Raw genomic sequence first — 23271 nt, 5'->3', positions numbered from 1 at the left:
TGCTTATGAAGGACACCTTTGCACAACTGTTTTCACTTTTCCCTAAAACTGCCTTTGTGTTTTCTAACATATGCCAAAGGCAAAAATGGAACTGGTCCAATCATTTGTGTCCGCAGATTGACAAAGCAAGAAAGCACGTCAACAAATCTGTTTCTGCTTTCCTCCGTGACTATGGTATGGGTTCCATTTACCACAACAACTTGCGTTACGACATGCAAGACATTTATAGAGGAGATGGTGTGCACTTCAATGATGAAGGGAACAGAGTCTTCCTCTTGAACCTTAGACTCTGCATCGGTACTTACTTGTAGGTACCACTAAAAAATCACTTCATAAACACAACGGCTCTTTTTAGAGCCCCCTAATATCTAAACTCTTAAATCTGCATTTCATTTCTTTTATTTTATTTTTTTTCTACCGTACGCGTACGTTGAGCTTACCGTACGCGTACCCCGCGATTTTTTTTAAAATCAATAAATGTTTTCTTTGTACTTTTCTGTCCTTCTTTGACCCCCTTACAAATGTTAGGGGGTCTGTAACTCTCTCCCTTGCCCCCTTTTCAAGATATCACTCTTTTTTTTCTGAGTGAAACACACGAAATGGCGGCCGCCGCTTCCTGGTTTCGACCGATTCGAATGTTTACTAAGATCTAACAGCCAATCAGAATCGCGCTCGCGCACGCCACCGTACGTGTACGGTAAGCGCACCGTAAGCGCACCGTAAGCTGGCTCAGATATATATATTGATTTAAAGGCTATTTTCTCAGAATCTACTGAACAGATTTACACCAAACCTACAAAAGGCACTTCCTTGACCTGAGGACTACCTCTCTGCCAAATTTCAAGTAATTCTGTTCAGCCGTTCGGGCTGTAGCTGTGTCTAAAGGTCCTATGGAAAAATGCATGGGAAAAACGCGTTTTGGGACCCCCCTTTTATCTCAGCCCCCACTTGACGAATCCCCCCGAGACTTTCAGGGTAGGAGCGGAGCGTAGCGCCCCACCTATTTTGAAAAATTCGCGAGGATTCGTCAACCGGCGCCAAAGTTATTCAAAATAGAATGTTGCGGATTTCCTATGAAAACGTGGTCCTAACTATAACTACCTACTGGTGACCGCCAGTAGGTAATATATATATATATATATACATGTATATAAATGAATATATATTTTTCATAGAACATGTATATATATATATATATATATATATTACCTACTGGCGGTCGCCAGTAGGTAGTTATAGTTAGGACCCTGTTTCCATAGGAAATCCGCAACATTCTATTTTGAATAACTTTGGCGCCGGTCGACGAATCCTCGCGCATTTCTCAAAATAGGTGGGGCGCTACGCTCCGCTACTACCCTGAAAGTCTCGGGGGGATTCGTCAAGCGGGGGCTGAGATAAAAGGGGGGTCCCAAAACGCGTTTTTCCCATGCATTTTTCCATAGGACCTTTAGACAGGGCTACAGCCCGAACGGCTGAACAGAATTACTAGAAATTTGGCAGAGAGGTAGTCCTCAGGTCAAGGAAGTGCCTTGTGTAGGTTTGGTGTAAATCTGTTCAGTAGATTCTGAGAAAATAGCTTTTAAATCAATATATATATCTGAGCCAGCTTACAGTACGCTTACGGTACGCTTACCGTACGCGTACGGTGGCGTGCGCGAGCGCGATTCTGATTGCCTCTTAGATCTTAGTAAACATTCGAATCGGCCGAAACCAGGAAGCGGCGGCCGCCATTTCGTGTGTTTCACTCAGAAAAAAAAGAGTGATAACAAGAAAAGGGGGCAAGGAGGAGAGTTACAGACCCCCTTACATTTGTGAGGGGGTCAAAGAAGGACAGAAAAGTACAAAGAAAACATTTATTGATTTTAAAAAAAATCACGGGGTACGCGTACGGTAAGCGTACGGTAACAAAAAAATAAATAAAAGAAATGAAATTCAGATTTAAGTGTTTAGTTATTAGGGGGCTCTAAAAAGAGCCGTTGTGTTTATGAAGTGATTTTTTAGTGGTACCTACAAGTAAGTACCGATGCAGAGTCTAAGGTTCAAGAGGAAGACTCTGTTTCCTTCATCAATGAAGTGCACACCATCTCCTCTATAAATGTCTTGCATGTCGTAACGCAAGTTGTTGTGGTAAATGGAACCCATACCATAGTCACGGAGGAAAGCAGAAACAGATTTGTTGACGTGCTTTCTTGCTTTGTCAATCTGCGGACAGAAATGATTGGACCAGTTCCATTTTTGCCTTTGGCATATGTTGGAAAACACAAAGGCAGTTTTAGGGAAAAGTGAAAACAGTTGTGCAAAGGTGTCCTTCATAAGCATTTCCAGACCTCCCCCAGTCAAAGTGCCTAGGTCATTGCCACCACAGTGCACTATTATGAGGTCAGGGTGTTGGATTTGCATGAAGGATTTCACCAATGGCATCAATTGGTGCCACTTTAACCCTCTCTGACCAATCCATTTAATGTCTACATTTGGCAAAGCAAGGTCTCTCACCATATCTGTTTTCTCTGCAAACTTTTCACTCCAGAAGACATAGCTGTGCCCTACAATCCACACTGTGAACATCTTCAAAGGAGATCTGGATGCACTCAGGAGGTGTAATTCAGTAGAATGGTAAAAAGAAATGAAAGACAGTTTGGAAATGGAGGCATACATATTTTTGTATTAAAAAAAAGAACTGATTGGCTGTTTCATACCATTCTACACTAAAAACTAGGCTGTATGTGTAAATTTATAGAAGCATGTTTTGTATTGGTACAGAAAAATGTGTTACCAAAGAACAGTACTATGGATTTGCTGTAAGGTTTGAAAAGTCAAGCACTCTTGCTCTGTGGAATTGAAACATTGTTTGGGGAACTTCTGACCTGACTCCACACAGCAGTGTTCCATGAGCTGTTGCTATGGTAGCAGGCAGAAGTCAAGTTGGGGGAAGGGTACTAGGCAGAAGTCAAGTTGGGGGAAGGGTACTTTTGGAAAAGGGTTGGTTTTCAACCAATAGAAATGTGTGATTACATTTGAAAAAAGGGGGAAGCACTGAGATTTGAAACTTACATGTATATGTGTGGAAAAATAGAGGGAAACTTTGCCATTATCTGGTTCTGCTGAGAGGAGAGAGGTGTAGAGAACAGAGATCCTGGCTCTGATAATCTGCTGTTTGAGTGCCACATTTCTTTCACAACTAACTAATTTTAAAGGTGAGGTTAGAGTTTGAGAGGAGATGTATATGGTAAATTAAGAAATGAATAATAGAAATGTAATTCTTTTTGTTGAAGTTGCGTTTATTATTTTCTGTTTTGGGAGAAATTTTAATGTGAGGAACATGTAAAATAATATGGACTATGTTTTCACGATAAATTAAGGTGTATTGGTATAAAAAAAGAATAGTTTAAGGGTTTGAGGTTGGACTCAGTAATGCAAATACATTCAGCATCACTAAGGCTGGTTGCCCTTGGTGGAATGTAGGCAGTCACCCAGGTTACACATGTTGGGAATTACAGGCAGAGATTTATTGTGTACAACTCTGGTAATTTTATATTTGCATTAGTAGGAAAAAGGGGGAGCAATTTTTTGGTGCAGAAGCAGACTCTTAGCACACACCCAGCTCCTTTCCATGTATAATCATGCACAGTATTTACAAGCGAGTGGGGTTTGAGGTTTCAGTCTGTAATGCAAATACATTCAGCATCACTAAGGCTGGTTGCCCTTGCTGGAGTGTAGGCAGTCACCCAGGATACACATGGTGGTGGTCTGAAAAAGCAGTCTGGACATGGGCTTTTTAAAAAATCTGAAAAGTGGATTCATAATGTGTCAGTCTGTAAAAGTGATTATCACTTGCCAAAAAAAAAGAGCATTAAGTGTGCATTCAAATTGGCAAAGAAATTTCGTTTTGTAACTAATGTGAAAACATGACTCTGTGTGCAAATAGGAATTACAGGCAGAGATTTATTGCGTTTTGCTCTTGTGATTTCACAGTTGCATTAGTAGGAAAAAGGGGGAGCGATTTTTTGGTGCAGAAGCAGACTCTTAGCACACACCCAGCTCCTTTCCATGTATAATCATGCACAGTATTTACAAGCGAGTGGGGTTTGAGGTTTCAGTCTGTAATGCAAATACATTCAGCATCACTAAGGCTGGTTGCCCTTGCTGGAGTGTAGGCAGTCACCCAGGATACGCATGGTGGTGGTCTGAAAAAGCAGTCTGGACATGGGCTTTTTAAAAAATCTGAAAAGTGGATTCATAATGTGTCAGTCTGTAAAAGTGATTATCACTTGCCAAAAAAAAAGAGCAGTAAGTGTGCATTCAAATTGGCAAAGAAATTTCGTTTTGCGACTAATGTGAAAACATGACTCTGTGTGCAAATAGGAATTACAGGCAGAGATTTATTGCGTTTTGCTCTGGTGATTTCACAGTTGCATTAGTAGGAAAAAGGGGGAGCGATTTTTTGGTGCAGAAGCAGACTCTTAGCACACACCCAGCTCCTTTCCATGTATAATCATGCACAGTATTTACAAGCGAGTGGGGTTTGAGGTTTCAGTCTGTAATGCAAATACATTCAGCATCACTAAGGCTGGTTGCCCTTGCTGGAGTGTAGGCAGTCACCCAGGATACACATGGTGGTGGTGGTCTGAAAAAGCAGTTTGGACATGTGCATTTAAAAAAATCTGAAAAGTGGATTCATAATGTGTCAGTCTGTAAAAGTGATTATCACTTGCCAAAAAAAAGAGCAGTAAGTGTGCTTTCAAATTGGCAAAGAAATTTCGTTTTGTGACTAATGTGAAAACATGACTCTGTGTGCAAATAGGAATTACAGGCAGAGATTTATTGCGTTTTGCTCTGGTGATTTCACAGTTGCATTAGTAGGAAAAAGGGGGAGCGATTTTTTGGTGCAGAAGCAGACTCTTAGCACACACCCAGCTCCTTTCCATGTATAATCATGCACAGTATTTACAAGCGAGTGGGGTTTGAGGTTTCAGTCTGTAATGCAAATACATTCAGCATCACTAAGGCTGGTTGCCCTTGCTGGAGTGTAGGCAGTCACCCAGGATACACATGGTGGTGGTCTGAAAAAGCAGTTTGGACATGTGCATTTAAAAAAATCTGAAAAGTGGATTCATAATGTGTCAGTCTGTAAAAGTGATTATCACTTGCCAAAAAAAAGAGCAGTAAGTGTGCTTTCAAATTGGCAAAGAAATTTCGTTTTGTGACTAATGTGAAAACATGACTCTGTGTGCAAATAGGAATTACAGGCAGAGATTTATTGCGTTTTGCTCTGGTGATTTCACAGTTGCATTAGTAGGAAAAAGGGGGAGCGATTTTTTGGTGCAGAAGCAGACTCTTAGCACACACCCAGCTCCTTTCCATGTATAATCATGCACAGTATTTACAAGCGAGTGGGGTTTGAGGTTTCAGTCTGTAATGCAAATACATTCAGCATCACTAAGGCTGGTTGCCCTTGCTGGAGTGTAGGCAGTCACCCAGGATACGCATGGTGGTGGTCTGAAAAAGCAGTTTGGACATGTGCTTTGTAAAAAATCTGAAAAGTGGATTCATAATGTGTCAGTCTGTAAAAGTGTTTATCACTTGCCAAAAAAAAGAGCAGTAAGTGTGCTTTCAAATTGGCAAAGAAATTTCGTTTTGTGACTATTGTGAAAACATGACTCTGGGTGCAAATAGGAATTACAGGCAGACATTTATTGCGTTTTGCTCTGGTGATTTCACAGTTGCATTAGTAGGAAAAAGGGGGGGCGATTTTTTGGTGCAGAAGCAGACTCTTAGCACACACCCAGCTCCTTTCCATGTATAATCATGCACAGTATTTACAAGCGAGTGGGGTTTGAGGTTTCAGTCTGTAATGCAAATACATTCAGCATCACTAAGGCTGGTTGCCCTTGCTGGAGTGTAGGCAGTCACCCAGGATACACATGGTGGTGGTCTGAAAAAGCAGTCTGGACATGTGCTTTTAAAAAAATCTGAAAACTGGATTTATAATGTGTCAGTCTGTAAAAGTGATTATCACTTGCCAAAAAAAAGAGTAATAAGTGTGTTTTCAAATTGGCAAAGAAATTACGTTTTGTGACTATTGTGAAAAGAAATGTAGTAATATATTTAAATAAAATAAAGGAATTTTTTTTTAGTTTTTTTCAGGTATTGCTGAAGAGCAGTGAACAAAATTTAAGATGCCTACAAAATCCAGAGTTCAAAAAACTCACAAAAAAAACCTATATTTGAAGACAACTGGAGGACCAAAGTTAGTAGAAGATGCTCATGTTGGGAAAAAGAAAAAATCTTCTGGTAAGCAGAAAAAACAATTTCTAAAAAATATATTCAAAAGAATGAAAAATGTACAAAATGTCTGTACTGGAAAGAATGTTTTGAAAAGAAAAGGACAGGAAAAAATTGAGAATTTAGTTAATGCAAATATACCTTCTGCAACTGAAAAGATTTACATAAATAGAAAAACAGCGTTTAAAGAGATACGTAGAAAAATGTTTCAGAGAAGAGTTATGTCCAATTTGATAAAGGATGTGAAGAAATATAAGCAAAAGACTAAGTTTTATAAAAGAAAAAAAGAAATTGAAGCCATTGCAGCAAAGGCATTAGAATTAAAAAGGAAACTATTCATTTTAATTTTGAATAGGATGCGTACATTAGACAAAATGGTTAATGTACTGAAATCACATAGCAAAAGGAAAAGAGTAGTGAACAGAACAAACTTTTGTAAAGTGTTTTTAGGAAAGTGGATGCATAGTTCAAGTAGTGAACCTTTTTTTAATTAAGAGAGCTATTTTCAAAGTAATAGTTTGCTGCATGCAGTTGACACCAGAGGTCGTGCTTACGAAGTAAAAAATGGTTGCATAATGGAGAAGGAGATAATGGTTCCAAGAGATGAGGTACAAGTGATGGCAGATGAGGCTATGGGGAGACGTCCTAAAGCCCCAGTGTACACTTGGAATTGTAGTAGTATTTCCACTGTGCGTCAGGAATCTATTGACAAATTTCGTGAGTTTCTAAGAGAATATAGTAAAAAAAGTATAAAACAGAAGATTAAGGTGCTTCAAAGTCTGGATCCGTGCAGAGTGAGAGAGAATACTGGTTTGCAGGGTCATTATCTGGCTTGTCTATCTAGAAAAGTGTGTAATAGTGTTTTCCATCATTTTAGGATGCTGGCTATTCATCATACTGAAATGAGAAAGTTTGTGAGACGGTTGTATTTTGCCAAAAGTCCAGCAATAAAGTTAAATGAATTGAATAGGGCTCTGTTCCGAGGAACGGTATCAGATGTAGAGAAGGTTGTTGATGAAATTCAGTTTTGTTACTTTGGTCCTGAACAAAACAGTGCAGAGAAGGACACAGTAAATGAGGAAGAAGTGGAAGAGAATGTAGAACCCTCTGTAAGTAACACATTTAATGATCACATAACAAAATTTGCAATAATCTCTAATGAAAGACCAAATTTTACTTGTATTTGTTGCCGCAGAACTCATTATAGAAAACAAACTAGGAATGTTGATCTCTACAGAAAGAGTGAAAATGAAGATAATTATAAGTGGAAGGATTTTGCCACATATATATTTCTTGAAAATTGTTTTGATTTGGGTGAAGATCAGCGTATTTGTAAATACTGTTACAACAAGTTAGAGGAAAATAGAATGCCGACCAGAGCTGTACATAATAATTTAGAATTGGATGCTATTCCTGCTGAACTTTCTGAATTAAATACATATGAGTCTATACTCATTCAATGTGTTCATCCGTTCCAGACCATAGTACGTATGGAGCCCAAAACTGGTAAATTACCTCCTTCAGATTTACTGAGAGGTTTAAAAGGTAGAGTGGTGTATTTGCCCTTGGATTTGAAAAAAAATATGGAAACTATTGATGCGGATACTTTGGAAACTGAACCATTAATTATTCTGGTTAATGGTGTACCTACAAAGAATAAGAAGATTTGGCAGGAGCTGGTAGATGTGCGGAAAGTACAAAGAGCAAATTTGTATTTGAAAAGGAATAACAAATGGTATGAATCAATTTATATAGAAGAAGAAGAAGAAGAAGATTTACAAGAAGACACAGAAACACCAACTGGACAAATTGAAAAAGTGGACAAGTCAAAGGAAGAAGAAATTTATGAACATTTTAGCATACATCCTCTTCATTCAAAAGAAGTTATGGGAGACAATATTGATCTCTTTCAGATGAAGAAAGCAAAAGGAACTCCCGTGAGTGTATGGGAGGAGAGCTTGGAAGCTCGATGTTTTCCCCAGCTGTTTCCTAAAGGAAAAGGAGGACGATACGATGAACGTCCGGAACAGATTCCAGCTTCTGAGTATCGGACTACAAGACTATATGCTGAAGATCCCAGATTTCGACAAAGTATTCCTTATTTGTTCCATCTTTTATTTGAAAGAGACTTGTCTGCACTGTCTTATGCAGTAAATCACATTTTAAAAAGTGGAGTACATTTACAAAATGTGTCTGCTAAGGATTTTATGAAGAAAGTGCAGCACCGAGATGATCATTTGGAAACACAACTGATCAATCTGATGGCTTGTCAGCGTGGGACAAATGAATATTGGTACCGACTCCATGGTGAATTAAAATGCATGTTACGGAATTTAGGAACACCAACATGGTTCGTTACACTAAGCTGTGCCGAGTACGCTTGGGATGATTTACTGGATTTTCTTCGAGAGGCAAATTCAAACATTAAAAACATCGAATACAAGACAGCAGGAGAACTGTGCTCATTGGATCCGGTTAATGTTTGCAGATATTTCAATCATAGATTTGAGGCTATGATGTCCTTCATCTGCAATAAAAAAAATCCACCTCTTGGAGAAGTAGTAGATTTCTTTTGCAGAAAAGAGTACCAGGCAAGAGGTGCTCCTCATATTCATATGCTGTTGTGGATCAAGGATGCCCCAAAGTTTGGAACAGATACTGATGAAGCAGTGTTATCTTACATTGAAGAATATGCAACATGTGCTATACCAAAAAGCACAGAAGAGAAAAAGTTAAAGGAGCAAGTTTTACGTTTCCAAAGTCATCGGTGTGGAAAATACTGTCGACGGAAATACAAGAGCAAAGATAAATACTACACTAAATGTCGATTTGGATTTCCTAGACCTGTTCTTTCAAATGGAAGAGTAAACAGTTTTATGTCAGCTGTGAGACATACTATCACAAGAAAATCACCTAAGAATACCTACAACCTTAAAAGAAAAGAAAAATCAAAAAATATAAATGACTACAACCCAGTCATTTTATCCATGTGGAACGCTAACATGGATATACAGTATGTAGCTGACAATTCCATTGCTGTTGCTCGATATGTAACGTCTTACATTACGAAATCAGAAAAAACAGAATTGAAGGAAATGTGGGAAGAGATTTCTCACGAGAAGTCTGTCAGTAAGAAGCTGTACAGTTTCAGTTTGAAGATGTTATCGCATCGAGAAATTGGATCCTACGAATGTTCAGATAGGTTATCTTCTGCAAGTCTCTACTCGAAGTCAAGAAGAATAATTTGGGCAAGTTTAGGCCTTGCAGCAATGAGAAATCGGGTACTAAAATCTGTTGGAGAAATTGAATATTTGGCCGAGAATGACCCAGAAAGTACAGATATTTTGAAATCAAACATGTTGGACACATATTATCCCAAGAGAAGTCAACATCTGGAGAACATGTGTCTCTATGAAGTGCTGCAGAACTACATTTATTCACGGAAAGCCGCAGAAGACATCAACAATGGAAAATATAAAGTCATTGGTGAGGAAGGATGTTTGGTGAAGCAAACAAAAGGAAGTTTGATAAATCACAGGAAGCTGAGTTGCGACACTACTGACAAGAAGGAATTTTACTACTTGGCTCTTTTACAGTTGTTTAAACCATGGCGTACAGAGGATGAACTACTGGGAGAATTTCAAAGCTATGAAGATTCTTTTAATGCTTGCAAAGACAGCATACAATGCAGTACATTCTCAAGTTATCTGCAAATGTTAAATGAAGAAATTGAACAGGAAACTACAATTGCAGCAGAAATAGCTAGAGACAGTTCTCAGGACAGCCAAAGTTCAGAAACACTCAGTCAAGATCCCCTAGGACAACCAATCGTTGAAAATGAAGCATCAATAGCCATGAATGAAGTGGAAACGGCTATGAATCAAGCTCAAGAAGAATTTATAGACTTACAAAATTTGGAAAGACAACTGAACGAAGAGCAGCAACAAATTTATGAAGAGATCAGAAACAAAATTGATCACGGATTTCTACATGAAAAAAAGAGTGCTCATGCACATCATTTCATCCAATCAGGATGTATGTAAGCGGACAAGCTGGAACTGGAAAAAGTTTCCTAATTAAAGTCATCAGAAGCTACCTACAGCAAAAAACGGATTCTACTTTGTCTTGTGTGGTTACTGCTCCAACTGGGTTAGCAGCATATAACATAAAAGGAATCACTTTACATCGTTTGCTAATGTTACCAGTGGAGCATGAGAACAAAATACAATACAACAAGCTAACTGGAGAAGCATCCTTGGAAGTTTCAAGAGTCTTGAAGAAGATGCAAGTTCTCATTATTGATGAGGTGAGCATGGTTTCAAACTTAATGCTTGCCTTTGTGCATTTAAGAATGCAGCAAATTCTGAAGACAGACTATGACATGTTATTTGGTGGAAAACACGTCATAGTTTTTGGAGATCTTTTGCAACTTACTCCAGTTAAAGGACAACCAGTGTTTAATACTGTCACACATGAAGACACGAAGAAGTCATTGGGAAGCATCGGAAATACAAATATTTGGTCCTTCTTTGAGTACAAGGAACTTACTACTAATATGAGGCAAGCAAGCGATGAAGAATATGGAAGTATTCTGAAAGATATCAGAATTGGACTACTCACAGAAGTTGGCAAAAAAGCATTACAGAGTCGGCTGCTACATAATTTATTTCCAAAGGAAGAAATAGTTGCAGAGAAGATATACAAGAACATTGCAGAAAACAAAAGTATCATCTGCTTAATGCCAACTCTACGTGAATGCTCAATATTCAATGAGGAGCTTTTGAAATTGGAAAAGGAAGAGATCAGGAAATTAGAAGCAGTGGACAAAATTGAGGATGGAAGAATTACTGTCACAGTAACAGGCACACTGAAAAATAAATTGGATTCACTAGAGAAGAACATTTCCAAAACAGCTGGATTAGAAAAAAATCTATATGTTTGCATGAACTGTAGAGTATTTTTAAGGAGAAATTTGGATGTTGAAAAAGGTTTAGTTAATGGAGCTATGGGAAGAGTTGTGGGTTTTATTAATTATCAGAAAAAAGATGGAATTGAATGTTTAAAAATAAAATTTGATCAGATAGAAGAAGTTAAAGACATTTGTCGTTGTACAGTTCGTTTCATGCTTGTGAAAGACTTATATGTACGTAGGAAGCAGTTTCCGTTTTCGCTAGCATATGCTGTAACTATTCACAAGTCTCAAGGATTGACCGTAGATTGTGCATTTGTGAACATTGGTTCAACTGTGTTCAAAGAAGGTATGGCTTATGTTGCTTTGTCACGAGTGAAAACATTATCTGGTTTATTCATGATAGACTTTGATGATTCAAAAGTTAGTGCTGATACAAATTGTGTAAAGGAGTATAATAGATTAAGAAGAAGCTATGCTCCTCATTTAGGTCAGTATCCTGTGTTGGGGAAACGTGTAGTTTCTCGTAAAAGGAGAAATGAGAATATCTGTAATGAGGATTGTTAGAAATGGGATTTCTGGTTGGCTGAGGCTTGCGCCAAAGCCAGGCAGAAACCACCACTCTAGTCAGGGCAAGGAAGTTACACGCCAAAGATAACCCCTGCTCACCCCCTTGGTAGCTTGGCACGAGCAGACAGGCTTATCCCTGAGGCGATGTGTAAAGCGTTTGCGCGCGCACCCAGCAACAACACCCAAGGCCCACCACAAAGGAAACTCCACACAAGGTATTCTATAAAAATAGCCTTTGTATTATACACAACACATTAGATAAAAACACACACTCTACAATGTGCCAACAGGCACGGGCAGAATTTACAAGGGATCATATATACAGGGGACAGGGCCACATGGACCACTGTCAGGAATTAGCACTTAGAACATAGCACAATCACCAATAGTAAACGTAGAACATAACACAAAGTAACTGTAGAGCACAACCAGTCTCTACTGGCGCAATAATGACCTCAGCGTCATCACACTAGCATCAGGTCTAAAACCTATCCTGCATCTATCACAGGGGCATAAATCACATTATGCAATTCACCTTGGTCCATTGCATTAGACCTACCCTCCCTAAGTATAACTATACTAGGGGCGCACATAACACAGGGAAGTACATTCTCCCTACCATCAACCTAACCAAGGTAAAACAACCTCCTAGGCAGAAATCCTATCTAGAGGTATGAAATACAGGGAGCGCAAAATATACTATACACAGTACATTTCCCAACCCCATAAGCATGAACACAAGGTGCGCAAAACATACTACACCGTACATTTCCTAGCACCAAAAGCATGAACACAGGGTGCGCAAAACATACTACACCGTACATTTCCTAGCACCCAAATCACATCAGAGTCCAGGTTGCGCCAGAACCTAAACGTAGCAGCTGCCCACTACTTGCTGGGCAGCTGGGGACAAAGCAGGGCCTAAACGCTGCAGCTGGCACTAAGTGCTGCGCAGCTGGGGAAGGCAAATAGCGGCAGGGGGCTCTCATTAGCCCCTCAAAACAAACTGCGCCAATCCTTGGAGCCCTCTAGGCTCTAGAACAAACTGTGCCAAACGTGGGAGCCATCTGGCTCAGAAAGTAACATGTCCCCATGGAGCGCACGGGCTCCTGAAATAACTGGGCGCCAATATCGAAAAGGAACTTGCCCCAAAGTACTGTGGAGCGCACTGGCGGCGAAATGGAAGGTGTCCCCAAACACTGGAGCCCTCTCTGGGCTCTAGAATAATCGTGGCCGCCTCGTTGGAGCCTCGGGGCTCTAAACAACAACAAAAGCACCCTAGAGCCTCTGTGGCTCTGTAAACTAATGTGGGGCAAGGTGGGAGTGGCCCGCTGCCATCTGGGGCCACTCAAACACGGCAGAAATGCCCCGGTAACGTTGGAGCCCTCTAGGCTCGAGAAATAATGCCGCCGTTGTTGGAGCGTCTAGCGCTCTAAAATAAAGGTCCCCGTTGGAGCGGCCCTCTGCCATGTGGGGCCGCTCAGATACTACCTACTAGGCAGGTGGGTGCCGGGAAATGCCCCCACGGGGACTCTGTACCCTGACTGCAGCTTCCCCAGAGATCAGCCCTTACTCACCGGGCTCTCGGGCGCTGCTCGGGGTCTCCTCCTCTCGGCATGCAGCGATCTCTGGCTCTGCCCGGTCCCTCTTCTGGGACCGGGACTTTCCTTCTCAGCGGCAGCACTTCTCATGCGGCGCGGGGCTTCCCTTGCAGATGGGAGCCTCGCGCTGCGCTCACCCTTCACCCGGGCCTCGGGTTTCCTCTCCCGGGAATGGCGGCACATCCGCTCCCGTCCCGCGGCCCCGCCCACAACCAGGTGGGCCGCGGGCTCGGCGAGGATTTTTAAATGCAGCTCGGGCCGCGGTGGTGATTTTCTTCTGGCAATCAAGTCGCGGGGTGGGCACCCGCTTTTAAATAAAAGCAGATGGCGGCATATTTAGCGGGGTGGGCACCCGCAAAGACACAAATTAAGGCCGCAATGCGGGGTGGGCACCCGCGCCTAATTACAATAAGCCGACAGGCGGCGGGGTAGGCTCCCACACGGAACAGCCATTACGGGGGAATCCCTACGCTGGGGATTCCCTCTGGGGGCAAGGATGGCAGCTGAGCACTGCAGAGCATGCACGCTCTTCTTCCTGGCGAAAAATAGCGATAAAGCGCTCCCAGAGCGCTAGCAGGCTGTTGCAGAGGTCCTGGGGCAAGGGAAATAAAGCAAGTCGCCCTCAAAGTCCTGGAGGCATCAAGGGGGCAAGGCAGGGCCCAGGGGCCAGCACACAGGGCCCTCCAGCAGGGAGGCAACCCCCATGGCGGTCCCTCCTGGGCCCCACCAGCAGCGAGCCCCCTCCTGTCAGGATCCAAAGCAGAACAGTTTCTGTGGGGACACAGCCCCATTTTTATACAGCGAACCCCTTTGTTCTGGGTTCAGGGTGAGGGGGAGAACCAGTCGCAGCTGGTTGGGGAGCACCCTTGATGTGCTCAGCCCCTCACTCTATTCATTGGCAGGGCTAGGGTCGTCAGTCGCACCGCAGGGGGCGGGGCCAGCATTGTGTGTGGAAAACCCTGTCCTATTCAGGACCCAGGTGTACTCCTCCCACCCATCTAGCTGCTGATCTCCCCATTCACCACTGGGTGACTCATCCTGACTCTGGGGAATCCCTAGCCCGTCACATGACACGACCAGCCATTCACGCGACAGACACACTGCACACAGAAGTGCCCACTTCTAGAAGTGGCACTTCCACACTAGGTACATGCACGCCGCACACATCATCGTGCAGCATTCACTCCCACGAGTCCGCACATACCAAACTCGGGCCTGCACACCCCACGCATCAGGAACTACTAGGGACACATACATTCCCCATGCATTCCTATGGGAGGGCAGGCCTATCTCACCACATGCACTCAGAGCACGCACGCACTTTACCCTGGGACACAGGGAAAGTGCGCAGAGACCAAACAATTACCACACCAAGTCACCAATAAAGAGCAAAAAGTTCAGGGGTGAACCTGCCAGAAGGGCCAAGTCCAACACAACCCCCTTCCAGCCAAAACGCAGGGCAGACCAATCACCACCGTGATGGTCTTCCCTGCTTGCGGCGATAGAACACGGACGCAGGCCCGCACTGCAGGGACACTCTCCTGTTCTACGCCATTCTCAATCAACATGGTTCCATCTGAAATAAAACAACCGAAAAGAACTCAGGCCCAACTAGGCTACCCCACTGGTACTACCTAGTTGTCCACGGCCAGGACCAGGCCCTAGGCCACCCAGATACCACTGGTCCTTGCCAAACCCAGAGTGGGGGGTAGTAACCCCTGGCATACAAGCCATTCTCCACTCTCCCTCTCAGTGTAGTTCCCAACTCCCACTGATCCTTCAACCTAGGGTCCGCACCCTCAGGCTGACCAGAGGTCACGGGCAAGAATGCCCCACCCTACCTCTACTTCTGGGGTTCCGCACCCTCCCAGGGAAGCACCCACCAGAACACAACTCTCCCACCAGTTCAGGACCTCTCTCCACCAACTGGTCTACCACCCGGGATCCAAGGGGTCAGAGGCGAGGACTCCCTCCCTCTGCACCCCCTTCCACTGTAGAGCAGGGTCTCTTCACTTAAGATGAGCCCCACCTGCCCTCAGGACTACAGCCGCCCTTACGTCCAGATCCGGAAACACCGACTACTGGCTCCCCAACCGAGGGACGTACCCTTTGGTCAGATGCCTGGCGAACCAGGACTTAACGAGGGTGACACATACCTAATGGGTCGTGTGACAGTCTGCCTGGCGCTGATCTCACGACCTCCTGTCCATCTGACAGTGCGTGCAGACCCCCCAGGACAGAAGTGGCGACACCACGGTCACTCAGTGGCGACACAGCCCTCCCGGCTGGTCCCTGACCTACTGGTTCCCACTGGGGAATCCCTCCCCCTCTCACCCCTCCCTCTGGACTTCCGCACCCTCCCAACTGGAGCGGTACCGCCAGACACCAGGACTACTGGAGCTCTGATTACAGACGCTCCACGCCCTCTAGACACTGGGAGATCCTCCTCAAATGACCTATTGGTACAGCCTAGGCCCCCGACCTGATGTTCCCTAAAGAAACCATCCAGGCCCTGACACTGGGTTTCGGGCACCTGGAGACACGCAGTCCCACCCACTCCTTCTCCGCAGAGACAGGCCGTGAGCCCCTACACCGAGACCTAGCTGGGCTACTCTGAACCTCTTCCACCACGCTGGGCTGGAAGACACCTCAGCCACTACTTTTGGAATCACTCCCCAATGCAAGTTCCCTATCCCAGAGAACTCACACCCAATCAACCAGCAAGCTCCTTATTTCAGAGAACTCACACCCTTCATCCACACACACACACCCCCCAGACTAGTAAGACAGTTTCTACCGCCCCTGATTTCTCAACCTGACCACCACGTGACACAGGTACTATTACTCTGGGAACTGGGAATGGGACATTCACATTCATCCAGCGCATTACACATTCATCCCCAAACCCCTCCCAAGACTGGTAAGACAGTTTCTACCGCCCCTGATTTCTCAACCTGACCACCACGTGACACAGGTACCACTACCCCTGGAACTGGGAATGGGAATACATGCACTGGACACACATCTGCTGCCACCACTGGATCCCACCCTCTGGTGAATCCAGAAAACACAATGCACTAAGGGGGATGATCTACCCTCCCGAGCTAGGGACACCTAACTCACAGTGCACAAGAACACATTTCCAAAGAAATGACATTTAAAAACAAACTTAGAACAATAATCCCTATACCATGTGATTTATCTAAATGCAGAGTTTTGTAGTGCGGCCAGTTGCCGCTGCGGTACAGCGCAAACGCAAGTCCAAATCCCACCGCTGATCACCAATGTTAGAAATGGGATTTCTGGTTGGCTGAGGCTTGCGCCAAAGCCAGGCAGAAACCACCACTCTAGTCAGGGCAAGGAAGTTACACGCCAAAGATAACCCCTGCTCACCCCCTTGGTAGCTTGGCACGAGCAGACAGGCTTATCCCTGAGGCGATGTGTAAAGCGTTTGCGCGCGCACCCAGCAACAACACCCAAGGCCCACCACAAAGGAAACTCCACACAAGGTATTCTATAAAAATAGCCTTTGTATTATACACAACACATTAGATAAAAACACACACTCTACAATGTGCCAACAGGCACGGGCAGAATTTACAAGGGATCATATATACAGGGGACAGGGCCACATGGACCACTGTCAGGAATTAGCACTTAGAACATAGCACAATCACCAACAGTAAACGTAGAACATAACACAAAGTAACTGTAGAGCACAACCAGTCTCTACTGGCGCAATAATGACCTCAGCGTCATCACACTAGCATCAGGTCTAAAACCTATCCTGCATCTATCACAGGGGCATAAATCACATTATGCAATTCACCTTGGTCCAACGCATTAGACCTACCCTCCCTAAGTATAACTATACTAGGGGCGCACATAACACAGGGAAGTACATTCTCCCTACCATCAACCTAACCAAGGTAAAACAACCTCCTAGGCAGAAATCCTATCTAGAGGTATGAAATACAGGGAGCGCAAAATATACTATACACAGTACATTTCCCAACCCCATAAGCATGAACACAAGGTGCGCAAAACATACTACACCGTACATTTCCTAGCACCAAAAGCATGAACACAGGGTGCGCAAAACATACTACACCGTACATTTCCTAGCACCCAAATCACATCAGAGTCCAGGTTGCGCCAGAACCTAAACGTAGCAGCTGCCCACTACTTGCTGGGCAGCTGGGGACAAAGCAGGGCCTAAACGCTGCAGCTGGCACTAAGTGCTGCGCAGCTGGGGAAGGCAAATAGCGGCAGGGGGCTCTCATTAGCCCCTCAAAACAAACTGCGCCAATCCTTGGAGCCCTCTAGGCTCTAGAACAAACTGTGCCAAACGTGGGAGCCATCTGGCTCAGAAAGTAACATGTCCCCATGGAGCGCACGGGCTCCTGAAATAACTGGGCGCCAATATCGAAAAGGAACTTGCCCCAAAGTACTGTGGAGCGCACTGGCGGCGAAATGGAAGGTGTCCCCAAACACTGGAGCCCTCTCTGGGCTCTAGAATAATCGTGGCCGCCTCGTTGGAGCCTCGGGGCTCTAAACAACAACAAAAGCACCCTAGAGCCTCTGTGGCTCTGTAAACTAATGTGGGGCAAGGTGGGAGTGGCCCGCTGCCATCTGGGGCCACTCAAACACGGCAGAAATGCCCCGGTAACGTTGGAGCCCTCTAGGCTCGAGAAATAATGCCGCCGACGTTGGAGCGTCTAGCGCTCTAAAATAAAGGTCCCCGTTGGAGCGGCCCTCTGCCATGTGGGGCCGCTCAGATACTACCTACTAGGCAGGTGGGTGCCGGGAAATGCCCCCACGGGGACTCTGTACCCTGACTGCAGCTTCCCCAGAGATCAGCCCTTACTCACCGGGCTCTCGGGCGCTGCTCGGGGTCTCCTCCTCTCGGCATGCGGCGGTCTCTGGCTCTGCCCGATCCCTCTTCTGGGACCGGGACTTTCCTTCTCAGCGGCAGCACTTCTCATGCGGCACGGGGCTTCCCTTGCAGATGGGAGCCTCGCGCTGCGCTCACCCTTCACCCGGGCCTCGGGCTTCCTCTCCCGGGAATGGCGGCACATCCGCTTCCGTCCCGCGGCCCCGCCCACAACCAGGCGGGCCGCGGGCTCGGCGAGGATTTTTAAATGCAGCTCGGGCCGCGGCGGTGATTTTCTTCTGGCAATCAAGTCGCGGGGTGGGCACCCGCTTTTAAATAAAAGCAGATGGCGGCATATTTAGCGGGGTGGGCACCCGCAAAGACACAAATTAAGGCCGCAATGCGGGGTGGGCACCCGCGCCTAATTACAATAAGCCGACAGGCAGCGGGGTAGGCTCCCACACGGAACAGCCATTACGGGGGAATCCCTACGCTGGGGATTCCCTCTGGGGGCAAGGATGGCAGCTGAGCGCTGCAGAGCATGCACGCTCTTCTTCCTGGCGAAAAATAGCGATAAAGCGCTCCCAGAGCGCTAGCAGGCTGTTGCAGAGGTCCTGGGGCAAGGGAAATAAAGCAAGTCGCCCTCAAAGTCCTGGAGGCATCAAGGGGGCAAGGCAGGGCCCAGGGGCCAGCACACAGGGCCCTCCAGCAGGGAGGCAACCCCCATGGCGGTCCCTCCTGGGCCCCACCAGCAGCGAGCCCCCTCCTGTCAGGATCCAAAGCAGAACAGTTTCTGTGGGGACACAGCCCCATTTTTATACAGCGAACCCCTTTGTTCTGGGTTCAGGGTGAGGGGGAGAACCAGTCGCAGCTGGTTGGGGAGCACCCTTGATGTGCTCGGCCCCTCACTCTATTCATTGGCAGGGCTAGGGTCGTCAGTCGCACCGCAGGGGGCGGGGCCAGCATTGTGTGTGGAAAACCCTGTCCTATTCAGGACCCAGGTGTACTCCTCCCACCCATCTAGCTGCTGATCTCCCCATTCACCACTGGGCGACTCATCCTGACTCTGGGGAATCCCTAGCCCGTCACATGACACGACCAGCCAATCACGCGACAGACACACTGCACACAGAAGTGCCCACTTCTAGAAGTGGCACTTCCACACTAGGTACATGCACGCCGCACACATCATCGCGCAGCATTCACTCCCACGAGTCCGCACATACCAAACTCGGGCCTGCACACCCCACGCATCAGGAACTACTAGGGACACATACATTCCCCATGCATTCCTATGGGAGGGCAGGCCTATCTCACCACATGCACTCAGAGCAAGCACGCACTTTACCCTGGGACACAGGGAAAGTGCGCAGAGACCAAACAATTACCACACCAAGTCACCAATAAAGAGCAAAAAGTTCAGGGGTGAACCTGCCAGAAGGGCCAAGTCCAACAAGGATGTAGAGAGGAGGAAAAAAAAGAGGAGTGATGTAATTGCAAGCAAAAAGAATAAGGAAAAAGAAGAACAGGTTGTAGGATGTCATTTTGAAAATAGCTCTGGTGTCAACTGCTACGCAAATGTAGTGCTGAATGTTGCATTTTATCTGGAAAGTTTGCAAGAGCAGATAATAGTAAATCAGGGAAAAAGATTCTGTTCAGAGCTGAGTCTCCTTTTTCAAAAGCTGAGTAATGATAAAACTCAAATAGAAAGTGCTACTGAAATTAGAAAACTTTTAGATGTATGTTCAGGACGAACACAGTTTTCTCAAAATGAACAGCAAGATGCACACGAATTTTTGATGTTTTTTCTTCAGGTACTGGAAGAAGAAGAAGTTGCAATTGATAATTTATTTGGTCTCTCTTATAAATGGGAACATAGTTGTGAAAACTGTTATAATATATGTGGCTCTAATGTTGATAATGAAAGGTTTATTTTTTTGACATTGCCAGAGACTAAAACAGTCACTTTTGCTAAATTAGTTAAAGATGCTAATCATAGCATGCAATGCGGTGAGTGTCAATCTGACATGTTTTCAACATTAATTTTAAAGGAATACGGACAGTATGTAATTTTAATGATGCAACGATGTAGAGCTGATGGTTCAAAATTGGATACTTTAATAAAGAAGTTTACAGGACAGCAATTATCAATTTCAGGAAAAACTTTTGTAACTGTTGCAATAATTTTCCATGAAGGACCTACTGTTACTTCTGGACATTACACAGTTTATCTTAAATGTGAAAAAGGCTGGACACTGTGTAATGATTCCCAATTGGTTTTTAAGCAACGTTTGCCTTTTGATTTAGCAAATTCCTATCTAATCTTCCTGAAACCTAAATTTTAGAGAGACTTGGCAAGATCTGGACAAAACAATTTTACCATTTTATTGGATTACCATTGGAATTTTCAAAAATAAAGATTTTTTAAATTATCATTTGGCCTAATGGAAAGATAACCAATTGTAATGTGGACTTTTTTAATTTTTAATGAAACTTTCGAAAACCAAAAATTTAGAGAAAATCGGTAACATCTGCACAATTTAAATTTTGGAATGTTATTGGAGTGCCATTGGAAATTTTTTCAAAAAAGATTTTTTAAATTACTATTTGGCCATGTGGAAAGGTAAACAATTCTATTGTGGACTTAATAAATTATTCATAAATATTTAGGAATTTTATTGGATTACCATTGGAAATTTAATCAAAAAAGAATTTTAAAATTACTATTTGGCCTAAAGGAAATGGAACCAGATGTAATGTGGAGTTATTTGAGATATAATATTGTGATTATACTTCTGAAACAAACATATCAGACGGTATTTTAAAGAAATAAGTATTGATATTAGATGATATTTTTTTAGAATATTATGCATTTCTATAATGTTAAGTTTAAGTAAAAAGAGATTCTGGGCTTTTTTAATACAATCTTTGAGATTGTTATTTTTTTTTGCCCGCTGTAAAATGATGAATGCAATTGCTTTCACAATTTATAGTGAAATGCAATATATTCTGAAAACAGCAAAAATAAGGCAAAAATATTTTTTGATAAATATATAAATATGTGTACTGTATTATAAAATGTTTTAAAAATATTAATACTTTTTTCTTTTTTTCAGATTGATATAGAAAATTTTCGAAAACTAGAACCATTTTTAAAGCAATTTTTTTTAAAAACAAATGAATAAATATTTTTTTGAGTGGGTATGGTAAGTCAATAATAATAATTGTAGTCTTTTAAAAGACCTTGTAATGTGATAATTGATTTTTAGTGTTTTTTAAAAAAAAAAAAAAAAATACGCGCACCGTACGCGTACGGTAAAAAAAAAAAATGAAAGATAAGGTTGTGTTCATGCAGGGACAGAGGAAAGAAAGATTGGAAAAATTAGTCTCTGCGACAAGTGTGCTGATCTATTTTGAGGTTCACTAGGGAAACACTGGTCTCCCTATGACAAATTAGATCATGACAAGAGGCGCATCGAATATCAACCCTCAGAAATCGAGGGTTAATTTCCAGAGGGCCAGCAAAAGGAGATGCTCCCCCCACAGATGAAGGGCTCACCTGACCTGCAGAAGAAGGACTCAGCCCTGTAGATGATGGTCCAGGCTGAGCTGCTGTGGATGTGCTTGGTTGACTTACTGAAGGGTTACCTCCAGTAAGTCGAGCATGTGTCCTTTTGTGTACATCCTTGAGGTGCCTCATCATGGTATGATTCCCAAAGGAATACTTCCTGTCAGGATTACCTCTTGAAAGTACACGCTGACACAGCTTACAAGTTACTAAGGGTGAATTTACCTTTTGCTGGCCTTCAGGAAAAGTAAAATAATCCCATACATAAGAGGTCTTTTGTTTCCTCGCTCTCTGCCTCAAGGTAGTGCTGCTAGTGCTAGCCTCACTCTCAGAAGGGCTCTGCTGTTATGCCATCGTATCACAAAGACAACCCAGCTCCTTCTCCTAAGGGATCACAAGCAGAAATGAGGGGAATGGGTGTGGTGTAGGAGAGTTCTAGAACTGAAAGTAGTTTCAACCAATCAAAAGTTGTGTTTCATGATCACATGACCTACCATACGCTTACGGTACGCTTACGGTACGCTTACGGCAAAAGTACGCATGCGCGTAAAAAAGACACGCGCTTGCGCGCATGCGTTTAACAGTCACTCCCCGACACTTCCGCGTAACGTGCGCGTGTAGCGTACACGCGTACACGTCCCGCGCAGAGTACGCGCGGCTACGCAAATTGCGTAAATATACGCAAACAGCGTAGATAAATTACGGACGTAGCGTAAACCATACGCTTACCGTAAGCTTACGGTACGCGTACTAAAAAAAAAGGAAAAAATGTACTGCAAATAAATTTTAGATGATTATTTTATAAAATATATTAAAAAAAACATATTAAAGAATTTTAAAAATTTAACCATAGTCTTTATAAAAGGATAGAAAATTAAAATAAAAATATGTTTAAAAAATAGAAGAAAATAAAAAAATTAGCATTTAAAAAACCTTGCAAATTCACTGAAAAAACCATGGGTTTCACACACGTTATAGTTAGGAATTAGCATTTAAAAAAACCTTGCAAATTCACTGAAAAAACCATGGGTTTCACACACGTTATAGTTAGGATTTAGCATTTAAAAAACCTTAGAAATTCAATGAAAAAACCAAAGGTTTCACACATGTTATAGTTAGCTGGACATTTCACTCATAAAAAACCAAATGTCCAGCTAACTATAACATGTGTGAAACCTATGGTTTTTTCAGTGAATTTGCAAGGTTTTTTAAATGCTAATTCCTAACTATAACGTGTTATAGTTATATATATATATATTCACTGAAAAAACCATAGGTTTCAGGGGTGTTATAGTTAGCTGGACTTTTCACTTGTACAAAACCATTGAAATTCCCCCGTTATAGTTAGTTCAGCTAACTATAACTCGCGCGCCCGCAATGCACTGCTGATGACGTCACATATTACATCACTCATGACATGGTCAGTGACATCACTCATGACATCACTGATGACATCTCAAATGACATC

This window comes from Triturus cristatus, chromosome 4_2 (genome assembly GCF_964204655.1).
Source record: "Triturus cristatus chromosome 4_2, aTriCri1.1, whole genome shotgun sequence".
Lineage (NCBI taxonomy): Eukaryota > Metazoa > Chordata > Amphibia > Caudata > Salamandridae > Triturus > Triturus cristatus.
Note: the sequence above shows the minus strand (reverse complement) of the source record.